General features: G+C 41.9%; 1 pseudogene; it reads left to right on the forward strand.

Annotated features, from left to right (window-relative positions):
- Positions 1 to 884: 884 nt before the first annotated feature.
- Positions 885 to 6,305, forward strand: LOC115005556 (protein NLRC3-like; annotated as a pseudogene).
- Positions 6,306 to 11,607: the final 5,302 nt, after the last annotated feature.

Consider the following 11,607-nt stretch of genomic DNA (forward strand, 5'->3'; position numbering starts at 1 on the left):
TCTTCAGAGTCTTCCCGTTTCATAAACAAACCCCACTTTGTTAAGTTTGATGAAATCTATCGGTTAAAGACAGTTTTTCTCCAACAATATTCTTTAATCTTTCACTTTTCCACTAATTGTGTAAGAACATGAAACACATTTATCAGAGGAGCTTCCTCTTGTTCCCGTGGTAACACCGTCTGTCTGATCTCAGGCTTTCAAAATACACACCTTTACACATTCAATGTTACACCTTGAACTAATCTCAAGCAGCAACATTGTTTTCTGAACAGACTGAGAGCAGTGTCTCCAGCTGTCTGTCTGCTTTAGATCTTTATGTTGTGATGATGATGATGATGATGATGATGATGATGATGATGATGATCATTGGTTAAGTGAATGAAAGAAGCAGAATTCTTCATTTCTTAGTATGACATGTTCTGGTCAAATTAATTTCCATTGTTTGGGTCAACAGTCATTGGAGGTTGATAACTGGGACTAAAGACTTTGGAACAATTATCATGTTGGAGATATAGACCTTTTCAAAATACCAAAGTAGAATTTGCCACCTTGGATTGTACCAATCAGTGAACATCAGCCAGCACTATTGTGATGTGTTATAAAGAACGTGTTCATCTCCACAGAAAGAAGAGCAAAACTCCTGTTTCTGTGGAGGAGCAGCGGTCCAGCTGTGCTTTGTGTCAGGACGTCCTGAAGGATCCAGTCTCTACCAGCTGTGCACACAGTAAGACTGTACATCTGTCTGCTGCTGTCTTCATGTCTGAAAACAGGATTCTTCCTGCTTCATTTGTTTGTACAGCACATTATGATCTGTTATATATATTTATTAATCTCACATGTGTCTTCTCTTTCAGCAGATAGAGGTCTGCAGGAGGTTTTTAGATGAACATAGGATCAGTCTGAAGAGGAGATGTGAATGTGTGACTGAAGGAAGTGAAGAAACAGTGAGTAAAACCCTCCTCAACAGGATCTACACTGAGCTCTACATCACAGAGGGACTGAGTGAAGAGGTTAATACTCAACATGAGGTGAAGCAGCTTGAGACAGCTTCCAAGAAAAAGATCCTCCGTGACGCTCCAATCAAGTGCCACGACATCTTTAAAGCCTCACCTGACCAACAGGTACACATCAGAGTCGCTCTGACGGTCGGCGTCGCTGGCGTTGGAAAAACCTTCTCCGTGCAGAAGTTCACTCTGGACTGGGCAGAGGGTTTGGAAAACCAAGATGTCAGTCTGGTGATTCTGCTTTCGTTCAGGGAGCTGAACTTGATCAAAGCTGAGCAGTACAGTCTTCTCAGGCTGCTCCATGTTTTCCATCCAACCTTACAGAAGGTCACAGCAGAGACGCTCGCTGTCTGTAACGTTTTGTTCATCTTGACGGCCTGGATGAAAGCAGACCTTCACTGGATTTCCACAACAATGAGGTTGTGTCTGATGTCACACAGCAGTCATCAGTCAACGTGCTGTTGACAAACCTCATCAGCGGGAATCTGCTTCCCTCGGCTCTCGTCTGGATAACTTCCCGACCTGCAGCAACCAATCAGATCCCTCCTGCACGTGTGGACAGGGTAACAGAAGTACGAGGCTTCACTGACGTCCAGAAGGAGGAGTACTTCAGGAGGAGATTCAGTGATGAAGAACGGTCCGGCAGAATCATCTCTCACATCAAGACATCCAGGAGCCTCCACATCATGTGTCTGATCCCCGTCTTCTGCTGGATCACTGCTACAGTTCTGGACCACATGTTGACTACAGACCAGAGAGGAGAGCTGCCCCAGACCCTCACTGACATGTACTCACACTTCCTGCTGGTTCAGACCAAGAGGAAGAAGCAGAAGTATGATGAGGGACATGAGACGAGTCCACGGGAGCTGACGAAGGCTGACGGGAAACTTCTTCTGAAGCTGGGGAGGCTGGCGTTTGAACATCTGGAGAAAGGAAACATCATGTTCTACCAAGAAGACCTGGAGCAGTGTGGTCTTGATGCCACGGAGGCCTTGGTGTACTCAGGAGTTTGTACAGAGATCTTCAAAAGAGAGAGTGTGATCTTCCAGAAAACAGTCTACTGCTTTGTTCATCTGAGCATTCAGGAGTTTCTGGCTGCAGTCTACCTGTTCCACTGTTACAGCAAGAGGAACACAGAGGTACTGGAGGACTTCCTGGGGAGTGACTGGAAGAAGAACTCATCCCTGGATGTCTTCCTGTCTGAAGCCATGCAGAAATCCCTCAGAAGTAAGAATGGCCACCTGGACCTGTTTGTCCGCTTTCTCCACGGCCTCTCTCTGGAGTCCAACCAGAGACTCTTAGGAGGCCTGCTGGGTCAGACACACAACAGTCCAGAAATGATCCAGAGAGCCATCAACACCCTGAAGGAGATGAACAGTGACGATACCTCTGCTGACAGAAGCATCAACATCTTCCACTGTCTGACAGAGATGAAGGACCACTCAGTACATCAGGAGATCCAAGAGTTCCTGCAGTCAGAGAACAGATCAGAGAAGAAACTCTCTGAGATCCACTGCTCAGCTCTGGCTCACATGCTGCAGATGTCAGAGGAGGTTCTGGATGAGTTGGACCTGAAGAAGTACAACACGTCAGAGGAGGGACGACGGAGACTGATTCCAGCTGTGAGGAACTGCAGAAAGGCTGTGTAAGTCCAGATGTGATTAACTTTATAAATCAGAGTAGATTAGAAGTTTAGTTCTTCAAATATACACGAGAAAATTCATTTTATTTAATAAATATATCCACTTTTTATTTCATTATTTAGTTTCAGATGTTCTTGAGCTGTTTCAAACGCTGTGAGAGCAAAACAAGTGTTTTCAGCTTCTATCTGTGAAGTTCATGAACACATTTCTATTTATTTGTAATAATTGTTACACTTGACAGTTTCTTCCTCTCATTACATTCCTTTGGGGGATGGAGGCGACATGCAGACCTTGTCAAACTAAAGACTTTAGAGGTGCTCGAGGTTTCATCACATTTTACAGTTCTGAGTGAATGCAGAGAAGTTGTTGTTACATTCTAGCAGTTTCTTCATCATTACATCAGACACACAGGTAATACCTGAGTCTTTATATTAACATTTATTTCTGTACATCTCTGATACTTTCAATGATTTGTTTCCTTTCTGTTGCGTTTGTCAACAGTCAGTGACAGCAGAAGGTAGCTAGCAGAGACAGACCTAGGATCAGATCACACTGACACACTGTGGACATTATGGAAGCCTCAATGTAACTGCAGCACTACTCTCTCCCTTCATCTGCAACATTAAACACATATTACAAGTCTGCAGGTGATAAGTGATGAGAGTTATTGTTTCATGTCAAACACAGTGAGATCAGATGAACCACTGATGTCACAGCGGCTTGTCCTGCCTCGTGTTCTGAAGATGCCAGAGCAGAGACAGGGGAGTTCAGACGCAGTTACAACACACAAAGAATTCCTTACGCCGTTTATAATCCAACAACACTAAAGAACATCTAAATATAACTGGGAAACTGCAGATGTGTGTAAGAATCACTTTAGATTACCTGCTCATGAATCCATCGTGCTCTTTGCTGCCGTCCTCGCCCCGGATTCCATTTGTAACTTCTCCCCCTTTCATGTAGGCCTCAATCTTTCTAATAGAGGTTCAGTATCCTGTGGGCATCTCCCGAGTATCCTGGGGGGGGGGGACAATGCATATATTAAACTCAGTAAAGATATTAAAATGTCTAACAGCAAATGTTTTGTCATCAAATGCATGAAATAAATGAATGTTTCCTCTTTCATAATAACACATTTTGTAATATATGTGTCCTGACAGACTTTATGAATGTTACATCTCAGAGACTGATTGTGAAGTCGTGGCCTCAGCTCTGAAGTCCAACCCCTCCCACCTGAGAGAGCTGCACCTGTATATAACATCACTGGATGATTCAGCAGTGAAGCCGCTGTGTGCTGGACTGCAGAGTCCAAACTGTAGACTGGAGACGCTGAGGTCAGTTTACTGACTGTAGCTCGTGTAGTAAATATAATTGGCACAATTTGCAGACAGGTGAAGACGTTGTAATTATTATTATTGTCTTCTTTATTTTTCTAATGTCTGAATATTGTGGAGAATGACGTAAAGTAGAGAAAGTAAATGTTTGACGGGACAGTTGTTGAGCTTCCACAGACTCACATTGTGCTCCATGAGTCAGTGAAGAAGATGTCAGTACTGAGGTGTGTGAGAGATATGAAGGAGGTTGTTAAACATCTGATGACAGAGAGAAACAGGCTGCAGAGACTTTGAGCTTTGATTACCAACACATTTGTATCATTGCTGACAGTGACCTCTAAACTTCTTCAGCTCTGAACAGATTATTAAACCTTAATAATAATAATAATAATAATAATAATAATAATAAGCTTTATTTGTAGAGCACCTTTCATACAAGAATTACAGCCCAAAGTGCTTCACAGCAGAAACATCAAACTTAGTAGAAGATGAGACAGAGCATTTACAGCACAATAATCACAGTGTTGATGTAAATGAGTGTGAAGTCAATTAAAATAATATAAATAACAGAATTAAAATAGTATAAATAACATTGGAGATCATGCCTAGTGTCTGTATCTGTGCCGTACTTAACGACCTCCTGAAACCACGTTCATCACCATTCTTGTAGATGTTTGAAAGGATCAGAGCCACATGTTGAAAGCATGAGATCCACAATGGGCCCCTGTGGCCCTTCAGCTGGTTTACTCCCTTTGCTACACATTCTTCAGAGTCTTCCCGTTTCATAAACAAACCCCACTTTGTTAAGTTTGATGAAATCTATCGGTTAAAGACAGTTTTTCTCCAACAATATTCTTTAATCTTTCACTTTTCCACTAATTGTGTAAAGAACATGAAACACATTTATCAGAGGAGCTTCCTCTTGTTCCCGTGGTAACACCGTCTGTCTGATCTCAGGCTTTTCAAAAATACACACCTTTACACATTCAATGTTACACCTTGAACTAACTCAAGCAGCAACATTGTTTTCTGAAGTTACATCATGTTTTCTTTATTCAGATTGAAGGTCGGCAGGCTGTCAGAGATCAGCTGGGCTCCTCTGTTCTCAGCTCTGAAGTCCAACCCCCCCCTCCTGAGAGAGCTGCGCCTGTACAACCTGTACCCGTGGAACATCAAGCTGCAGGATTCATCAGTGAAGCTGCTGTGTGACCTTCTGGAGAGTCCAGACTGCAGACTGGAGACTCTCAGGTCAGTTCACTGACTCTCTGGTACTACTGTAGATCCAACATGTTTAATAATTATTGAACATAATTTATGTTCATAAATAATTTACATCATAAAGTCGTAACTTTCCTTTTGTTCATATTTTGACTTTTCTTGCACTAAATTGAGTGTGCAGTCACAGAAGACGAGTGTTTGTTAAAGCAGCTGTAGCAAATGTCCACTGTTAGTTATTAAAGTACATTTATGTTCACGTGTGGTAAACGCTCACATCTGTATACAGAAGGTCATCTGAACTAATATTAGTGTACACTGATGAAGTTTACTTTCTCAAGCACAAAGAATTCTTTGTTTCCATTCATTTCAATGTGTTTCCACAGATAATAAAGTAGAAGCTGATGTTATGATGAGCACAATAACAGAATGACAGCGTCACTCCAATTCATGGATTAGGACGTAGTAATGTTGAGCCACACATTTAAACCTGAACACATCTGATTGGATTATAAATGGATTTGTATCCACATCATGTTTTCTTTATTCAGATTGGGGGGCTGCAGTCTGTCAGAGATCAGCTGGGCTTCTCTGGTCTCAGCTCTGAAGTCCAACCCCCCCCTTCCTGAGAGAGCTGGACCTGAGGGAACACCGAGCTGCAGGATTCATCAGTGAAGCTGCTGCGTGACCTTCTGAAGAGTCCAGACTGCAGACTGGAGACTCTCAGGTCAGTCAGGGTCCGACTCAGTCTCTGCTGGTTCAGCAGTATTGTACTAACAGGGGGGTTAATGTGTTACTCACGTTGGGGAATCCCCCAGTTCTACCTTCCACTTGTAGCCTAGCTTAGCAGAACTAATCAGTGATTTCACTCATTGCCTGCAGGTTCTCCTGTTCTTTCATCTCGTGTTTCTTTTCTTTCATTCTTCCACTAACAATAAAACACAAGCTGACAATGCAAAGCCAAGCAACATGTTACAAGTTGTAACTTTGGAACTTGTGATTTCACAGAAGAGTGAGACAGGTAGTGTGTTTGGTTCTTGGATCCAGACTAAAGACGAGTTACTTCCTGTAATGCAGGCTCAGAGCTGTCTGCAGTCAGTTGTAGTGTTTGCACAGAAGATATGATGTCCATGTAAAGCGTTCCATCAGTCGGCTCGTGTCAGGACTCTGAAGCGGGCTGACTCTAACAACAAACTGTTATTTAAACCTGAGACATAACTTTTGGGATTGTGTTCCTACAGGATCGATGACGAGTGGATCACAGCTGAGAAACACACAACATGTGAGTATTGCAGCATATCCTCCATTCATCCAGATATTACATGAACATCTGATCTTAAAATGAGATGCCCTCATCGTACACAAACTACTTTCAATTGTGTTTCTGTTTGATATATAAAATATATATTCTATTTATAAAATATTCCAGAATGTTGTCTGCTAATGTTTCTCAGCTTCATTCAAGTTTTCATTGAGTTCTTTCTCTTGTTGTCCTTCAGAGGACTCCATCAAACTGGATGTGTGAACAAACCTGCCCGAGGAAGACAGCAAGGTGAAAGAGGAGCAGCTGCACAGTGTGAAGTATATTTATGGAGCTTCACCACAGAATCAAATGTAGTTATTGGTAATTGTTTGCCTGGGACCGACCTGCAGGCTCAGCTTGTATTAGCTCAGATCAACTGGTCCTCCTGCTGGAGAGACGAGTGGAAGATGGAGCAGTTCATATCTAGAGATTGTCAACACTGTACAAATCCAACACAACTCTGAAGTCTTAGATACAATTATATTATAATATATTATTATATTATCATAGAAGTTTCACTCGATGTTTGTGAAGTTAAAGAATATATTAGACTTAAACTATAACTTTTAAAGACTAAAACTAATAACTTTCTAACTTCATGGAGAACTCTGTAAAGAAGAAGAACGTAAGTGTTTCTCATTATAATGACATATTACTGAAGTTGATTTATTCCAGCTCTATTTCATATTTCTTATTGTTGTTATGCATTTATTTGTATTCTTCTTCTTGTTTCTCTGTTTATGTTGAGTACATGTCTCAACATGTGTGTATTTGAAGGTTTTTTCTATTAGAATTGAAGGATTAAAAACATCATTCATGTTCTCCTCATTTATTTCTACTCTTTTACAAAAGATCTGTTCATTTCTGTGCTTTTAAATGTTTAAAGTTATACATGGGATAAGCACTTTATTACCAAAGAGGAGTTCCTCCTTTAACCTACAGGAGGCGCTGCTGCACTTCACTTTAAACATGTTGTCCTGGAAACCTTTAATCAAGTCCTTAAACAAATGACCAGTGAAGTTATATTACTGAAATGACGATTCTTGAGAAGCTAACTTGTCTTTTGAGTATTTATTCTGTACAGAAGGATCATCAATCCTACAGAGAGCAGCAGTCAGCGTGAGGAAGAACCATGAAGAGAGAGAGTTCATGTATTTTAAAGACAGAAAGGAGAAGGAGGGGGGAAGATTGCCACAGTAGGCCCACAAAGAAAGGGAGTAGAGAAGGGAGCTGTGGAGAGTTCCCACAGTTGCAGGTGTTAGAAAGAATAAAACAAGGAGTAGAGAGGAGAGAGGGGGGGGGGGGAAGAATTGTGAATTGCTCCAGGAAATGCAAGCAGTCACTCATCATCAGTCTTTCTTTCCACTCCTCTCTCGAATGCCCGTATGAAAACTTCAAACTGCAAAGGATCACCGTCATAAACAGGGATGTCTCTTGGTGGTGAAGTAGATTTTGTTGCACCAGAAGAAGAGCAGTGATGTCATTTTGCCTCTGAATTAGGTCACAGATGTCAACTTGGTTACCATCATGCAGTACAGGGTGTGTGGTATGAACATGCTCCTGCCCACCTTTATGCATATGAGCGTGCACATTTAGTTTTTGAAGAGAGTATTTGGTTAGATGGGTCACATGATGAGCTTTAACAGAGGGTGCATATGTGGTTTCTTTTGATCCTACAACCTGTTGCTGGGATGATGAATCAGTCTTCATTAACACATCCTTCTTTTGTTGCACTTTATGTTCATTTGCATCTGAATTTATTTGAACTGATGTTTCTTTTTGAGCAGTGGATTTTCCAAAATAAGAGTTCATCCCATCAGACACTCTAGAGCTGCTCCTGGATCCCATGGCCTCAAGCACATTGATTTTAGCATTTGCTGCTGCCAGTTCAGTCTCCAGTTCCAGTTGTTCCTTTCCTCTTTCCAGTTCTTCTTCTTGTGCCTCAAGATCCTGCTTTTCCCGCAGGGCGCCAACTCGTTCCATTAGTGCAGCCTTTTCAGCCTGAGCTTTAATGCGAGCAGAGGATGTTGACGATGATGCATGTGAAGAGCTGGATTTCTGCTTTGAGTTTTGAAGCATTTGAAACACTGTCATCAGGTCCAATATCGTCTGAGTTGACAGCACTCTGTATGGCACTTTCAGCAATAGAGGGTGTCATTTGCTGTCCAACATCAGATAACCAAACATTCACCTCTTGTACAAAACCATCAAAACTTTCCATTCTTTGTAGAAACCGCTCATTTTGCTTTACAAGTTCATGTTCAGGCAGTGGTAAAGTCACCAATGACCCTTTTCCATTAGCTTCTTGGCTTGTTTACAACATAAGTTTCTTCTTTTTTGACACTTATCAATAAACAATTCCCATCCTTTGGCAGTGTGTTTAATAACTTGTTTTCCCTTTCCAGAGTCACTTTCCCCATCACCATCCTGTAGCGCAGTGGTCTTCACTATGTTTACGTGAGAGCCACATTGAGAGGACAAAGTCAACAGGAGAGCCACTTTTACTGCAAAGTATGAAAAGCTACATCCAGTCATAAAAAGCACGTCTGCTTATTAATCTGTCCTCCAGCCAGAACATACAACATGCAATGCAGCCAACCAATGCATTCAATACAAGCAGGATTACCTTAATACTGGGATGATGTTGTCAAACTCTGCAAACAATATTTCTGTGAAGCCACAAAGCAGTTTCACAATCTTTGAGTCTGAGAAGGTTCTTTGCTCGAGCCAAACTCCATGCGATCTCAAAGAAGCCTCAGTGAATCGTTCAGCTGTATTAGTTGTCCTGTGTTTGAGCCTTTGTTGTCCAGAAACAGAAGAAAGCTGCTCTATTTTATTTACTAATTTCTCTTCCAGGTGCGTAAGTTTCGTTGAATGTTGGAACATGATGATCAGAAACACTGCAGGATGATCTGTTGGAGTTTCAGTGTCGTCTCCTTGTTCCCTGCAGTCTGTGTGTAACTGCTGCTGCTTTGGTTTCTGTCACTTTAAGTGAGCGCTTCTCTCTCAGTTCACTGACCATCATGTTTCCACATGTTTCTGTGTTGTTGGACTTTAACTATATTAATATTTGGCTCGAGCCTGACCATGAAAACGCCCTGTGTTCTCTGACTTCTGGGATGGCAGCAGTTAAAAGTTGGATGAGCAGAAACTTTAAACTAAGATAAAACAGTTTTCCAAGCTGAAAGTGATTCACTGTCTTACACACGTGTTCCTCTGGCTCCTGTGATGAACTGATGTGGGTTCAAAATGTGAGCACAAGGGTACATGTTTTAAACCCTTGATTAAATAAGAAGCAGTGACCATCAACACCCAACTAACTAAAGTAAGAACTGGTTGAAGCTTCAATGCTTTGTGTTTCCATTCGGTGTGAGAACGTTTCCTCTGGAACTGGAACAGAGACTCCTCGTATCATAAAAACTGAAAACATAAAAAGAAGTTCTGCTCGTTTTACTGAAAGCAGTTGGACACACAACAACACCGGCAGTTTAGCAAATACTATACAGATATATAAAGATGTATCAAATATATACATGTATGCCTATCTCTTAGCCTGTCAACTCTCAGGTGCTTTACGGTAAGCGCGTCATTTCCGGTTGTTAAAGGGCCTACGGAATGATCTGTCGTCAGTGTTGTTGGGCTGGTGTATGATAGAGGTTGCATATTTATTGTGAAATGTGCCATATATATATATTTTAATATTGATGTATTCGTAATAAATCACGATCATAACAGCATAAAAATGAAGTCCACTAACAATCGGTCGCTGCGCCGAGAGCCTCCACTTCGGCAATGTTCGGGCGATGACGTCACAAGTAGAATACAGCCGCCGCCAGTGTTCGTCTGCGTTGAAGCAGCAAAGACTGCTGTGAATTATTACGAGACAGAACGGACAACAATCGATCGTCAAGGATACTTGTGAAGCGATGTGTTGTGTGGGGATGTGCGGCCGTCTCCAGCTTTCTGTGGCCAAAGAGGATAAAATGTCGCGTTTATGGACAAGACAAGTGCGACGATGAAACCGACGATTTGTGGGCAGCACTTTGAGAGATCGTGTTTCCAACAAACTGCTCACCAAGGAAATGAGATTCAAAAAGAATTTAAAACTGAACGCAGATGCTGTGCTACAATACTGCCGAGACTCCAGCCAGCACAAGCCAGCACGCCGACTCAAACACGTCCGCCGGTGCAGAGTCCTCCACCAGAGAGACGACGAAATGCATTCTCCAGAAGGGAGAGAGCGAAGGTAAGCCGTGCTACTTGTTTACTGTATTTATTGTTTCAAGCATAAAGCCATCATCGCTCTAGACCTACTGTATGTAACGAGTTTACACCAGGCCCTAGCCGATATCTGTGTTATTGTTTGTAGTATTAATAACTTTAGCTAATTACACTTCATTAGCTTAATTAAGTATAGATTCAATGTTTATAACAGGCTTCCCCATTTTATTCTGTAGTTTGAGTAAAAGTGTGAGTCTATTTAACGTTTAACTATCACCCTATTATTACAGAGGTGCTCTACACATTACACAAGTAACTTCCTCATTACGTGGCTCATCACCTGCTTGTTGTCTGTCCCTCTTCACATACCTGTGGTAGGCTGTCTGCAACACCCAAACATCCAGACACTTTGATTTGAATCCTGGGTGATCTGTTCTGCAGGCTATGTTTGCACCATGTCCCTCATATTCATTGAGTTCCTCCATGACATCCTTCTCTTGGCAGCAGCTCTTCAACTGCTTCCATAATTGTTCAGTTTTCACACGTACACCTAAATGTACAAAAGAAGAGTGGTAAGGACATGTACACAATATGCAATATCCAGAGAAAAGGCCAATAGTAACGTCATCTTCATGTCATACTATGTATATGCCTGTGTTTGACGACTCGTAAGCAGCTCATAAGCCTGTTATGGTCGTACGGAGGTCGGATCTATCTAGTAGCAACTTGTTACCCGTTTCACGTAAGTCTCGCAAAGTTACGACATCGTAACTTCCATGAACATCTGGTAAGTGTTCCGGCTCCTATAGGCAGCCATGAGACGGTCAGTAGGCAGACTATACTTTATAAACCAGCGCTGTCCACCGGTCTGTTTGTTAGCTCATAGC

Source organism: Cottoperca gobio, unplaced genomic scaffold, assembly GCF_900634415.1.
Source record: "Cottoperca gobio unplaced genomic scaffold, fCotGob3.1 fCotGob3_319arrow_ctg1, whole genome shotgun sequence".
Classification (NCBI taxonomy): Eukaryota; Metazoa; Chordata; class Actinopteri; order Perciformes; family Bovichtidae; genus Cottoperca; species Cottoperca gobio.